The sequence below is a fragment of the Tupaia chinensis genome, unplaced genomic scaffold (genome assembly GCF_000334495.1).
Source record: "Tupaia chinensis unplaced genomic scaffold, TupChi_1.0 Scaffold145933_1, whole genome shotgun sequence".
Taxonomy (NCBI): Eukaryota; Metazoa; Chordata; class Mammalia; order Scandentia; family Tupaiidae; genus Tupaia; species Tupaia belangeri.
In genome coordinates this window covers 88070-92172 of record NW_006205792.1, presented here as the reverse complement: position 1 = coordinate 92172, position 4103 = coordinate 88070, and the positions used below count along the sequence as shown (strand labels likewise).

General features: G+C 41.6%; 1 protein-coding gene across 1 annotated transcript in view; it reads left to right on the top strand.

Moving 5' to 3' along the window:
* Positions 1–742: 742 nt before the first annotated feature.
* The window catches only part of LOC102498639 (signal recognition particle 9 kDa protein), a 6419-nt gene continuing 3058 nt past the window's right edge, over positions 743–4103 (top strand). Inside the window, exon 1 of the mRNA XM_006168698.3 lies at positions 743–826. The gene's annotated coding sequence lies outside the window, so the exon portion shown is untranslated. The remainder of the gene's footprint in view (positions 827–4103) is intronic.

Below are 4103 nucleotides of genomic sequence, written 5' to 3'. Positions count from 1 at the left end.
TCCCTTTCTTCCCCACCCCCTCCTCAATGGTTACCGTTCTCACCACATCAACGCAAATGTACTTTTTGTTTTAACCAGCACCCTTGTCCCTACATTCGGGGCTCTGGGGTCTTTGAGAGACACGAGAGCTCCCGCAGTCACTGGTAATAAATACTCATATAACTTGGCTATGACTGGATGTCCTCTCCTTTCTCACTGATCAAAATATAACAAACCGACCCCGTGCCCAGCTTGGACTGGATCACCCCATTCCGAAGCTTCTGGAGTCACCGCTGTACACCTGAATGCACACACCCACCTTCCGACAAAGCAGCTACTGAAAGCAAAGCCCAGGTCACCTCTTTCCTCACCCCGGAACTGCACACACTGATGCTCCTGTCGCTCTCCCCACCCAGCCCGGACCAGCGGCTGCACCTTCGCACCTCCCCTCAGGCGCCCCTCCTCCCCCACCCGACTTCCCCCCACGTTTCTGCTCCCACCAAGGAAGAGGGGCGCCTTTCCACTACTAGGATCCTCAAAACCCGCAACCCTCCTCCTCCACACTCAGACTCACCGTCATGGACACCGTGTCCGGCACCGCACAGTCAGCACAGCGGCAGGTTCTCCCCAGCGACCGGTTCTCCCCAGCTATCACGCAGAAGGAACAGCGCGCCACAGGCAGAGACTTGGCTCCTGCTGATGACGTCATCGGAGCAGAGACTACATTTCCCACAAGGCCCTGCGACCTGCAATTAGGCAACAATGCGAAGGTTCCTGTGTTTTCACAGAGGCCAGTCCTGTAACCAGGAAACCAGAACGTGATGGGAGAGGAACAGTCTCTATCCAGGTGAGTGAGAGACAGGATCCTGGCTCTTTATTAAATCCTGGTTTGACATTTGAGGGATAATGAGGAAATTCATACGCGGGTCACATAGTCGATGACATTAATAAGTAATTTAACACTTCTGTTAAATATAGTTATTCCTGTTATACGGCCAACGACTGTTTTTAGTAATGCAATCTAAAGCATGAAAAATAATGTGTTCTAGACTATTAAGAAACAGATAATTACTATGGTAATTCTCTTGCAGTCATTAAAAGATGTAAATCATCACCCACTAAGCTAATTTTTGAGTGTTTAGTGGTTATTACAGTTTGAAAACTGTTCTAGTTTATTTTTAAGATAAGAAATCAGAATAATAGGATAGGTGTATTTCATATTCCAAGTCTATTTACACTTCAAGTGTCTAATAATTACTTGACCAAAAGCTCCCATGTTTTATCTAACAAATCTTTAATTATTGGTGGTGTGTCTGTGTATGGGAGATTTACCTGATTTACCTACTCTTCTTTGATTTTGTCCACAAACCAGGAAATATTTTAATTAACTATATTTATTATTATTATTATTATTATTATTAATTTGACCAGAGAAAGTGAAAAAGCAAGCCACCAGGTCTGGGACTCCAGCTACACTCAGCCATGTGGGAATCCAGTGCCTTTAACCACCAGGCCACCTGCTGGCCCCAAAATGCCCATCCTGATTCATCAGGGTTAATGTTAGACTGGAGTGCTGAAACCAGGGAATAATATGAAAAGGGGGTAAAGATTGGGAGTGGTGACTGGAGGGGGGTGCAAGAGACACGATTTTGTTCAAGACATATCCCTGATTTTTGTTTTTCCTGTTATATGCCCTGCCATGTTCAAATTTCTGTATCTTCTCTGATGCTATAAGTGTCTTTCAGTGACTCTGTTCTATAGAAACAAAGAACTTAGCCTTGATCACCACAGTACTCTCTCACCTTCTAGTTTTGAATCCCTGGCCTCCCTTCCTCCCACCCTTGGATACCAGGTCTCTCTTAAACACATATTGTTATGTTACTGAGGGGATTATTTAAATACAGGATGATTGGCAGGGGGTGAGTGGGGGAGTCAATCCCTGACATTCCCATCTCTAAAACATAGGTGTTGTTGTTTACTCTCTTTGTGGACTTTAGTTTTCTATGTTTTAACATGGAGACAATAAGGGTCAACAGACGATGTGGTGGTTAAAGTGATGGATTTCCACAGGGGTGAAACATGTCTAGTCCTGGACATGGCAGCTTGCTTTCTCACTCTTTCTTTCTCTTCATCTCTCTCTCTCTGATCAAATTTAAAAGTAGTAATAAATAAAGTAAATAATGCCTACCCAAAAAAAAGAAGAAAATGGAGACCATAATACACATTTGCATGTGTAGATCTCACCTTGGACTCACCTCTAGTAATAGACCAAGAAGCAATCTCTATCTTCTTCCTAGTATGGTAAATTTTCCAAAAACATGGAAAGGAGACTCAGTGTTGTGAGTTATTTCCAACATTGGCGATGTATTGCAGTTTTCAGTGTTCAAATTGTTATAATTATTTCTGAGGGAATAATTGACCTTATGCACCAACTCCGTCAAGTTAAGGCAGCCAGATCCCACATGGCAGACTGCATAGTTCAATTTCTCTATCTGGCTTGAGAAACATGTGAAGTGTATATGAAGTCATAGCCAAAATCTCAAAAGAAGATAGAGGTGGAAGGTAAATGGTTACAGCATGATTATGGCCTATTTGGGGTGCTTTCTCACTTTCCCTTTCCTTTTCCTCTTCAGTTAAAGAATATCTATTTTGGCAAAGTTAAAAAAAAATTAAAAATATAATTGATGTTAGTATATTTCTTATATTGTGTTACTTTTCTGAACTTGTTTATTTATACTAATAGTCTATAGCCAATTCCTAGTGACTTCCTAAAAATTGTGTTATGTCATCCACAAATAAAGGTAATTTGATGTATTCCTTTCTAATATAAATGCCTTTTATTTCTGTAGTGACTTCTCACAGTAGTTTGCCTTTGAAGTTCCTATTGAGCACACATTTGTTTTAGAGCCCCTGCAAGGAGGAAAGTGTGCCCTTCTGTGGTGGTAGGGGCCATAGGCTTCTTCTCATACTCCCCACTGTGTGCACACATGTCCTAACTGTACCACTTTGTCTAACTCTGTGTATATGCTCCATCCACTGTCTCAGTGTGCAAGGCTACTCACGGCACCTTAGTGATGCACACATGCAAGCACTGTTGTTTCTCAGGATAGTCTATTTGGCAGTGGATCTGCTTTCAGTGTGGCACCACGCTGCAGCTGACTGGGGTCCAGATGGTGAAGTGACCCTATGCATGTTCCTTCTTCAAATTAGTGCAATTTTGTGGGCATCAGAAATATCTTATATTCGGATGATCAGGAATGTCAGGGCTCTTCTGTAGCTAGGACTGTGGTCCCTGGTGACAGTGGGAACTCTAGGGACCTCTCACTTACTCTGTCTAAGCACTGGGGTATTTCTAGCATCTCAAACTAAGCCAGAGTGCAGACACTAGAATAAATGCCAGCTTTCCAATGTATAAACATCACCACATACACAACCATGAAGAATAACCAGGAGAATGTGATGTTACCAATGGACAAAGTACAGTGCAGGATTGAAACTGAAGGGAAGATACACAGTCTGCTTGACAGAGATTGCACAGTCATGGTTTTGAGGAACCACAACACACTTAAAATACACAGAAACATTTCAACACACTTTTTGATGTATATGTGGCAAGGTTCTAGAAGAGCTTTTGGGGTGGGAAATATTGTGTCTTTGAAATATACAATCTTCCATGGTTGCTGTTTTAGTATTTACATTTTGAGTTTTACTTGCAGTCATATCTTTATTTATTTTTTCAGCAAGTAATTTTTGAGCAACTCACTGCCTCAGGAATGGTTTCAGTACCTGGATACCTATTGGTGAATACAGTAATTTAGACAGAGCTGTAGTCCAATGAAAAAGAGACAGTCATCTTAACTATACAGAATACACCTAAGCTCTAATTATGTTAAAGTCTATAAAGAAAATTGTAGCTTTCTATAAAAGATAAAAACAACCACACTCTGGGGAGTCTGAAGAATTTACATGGGAAGAGTGACAATTAAGCAGATTATGAGGGAGAAACAGTATTTGAGGATGATGAAAAATCTTATCCAAAGACCACAGCAGAAAAATTTAGATACAAATATAGAAGGGAAGTAAGGCCCATCAGCATGAAGTATAGTAGAAGAGGGAAAGGAATG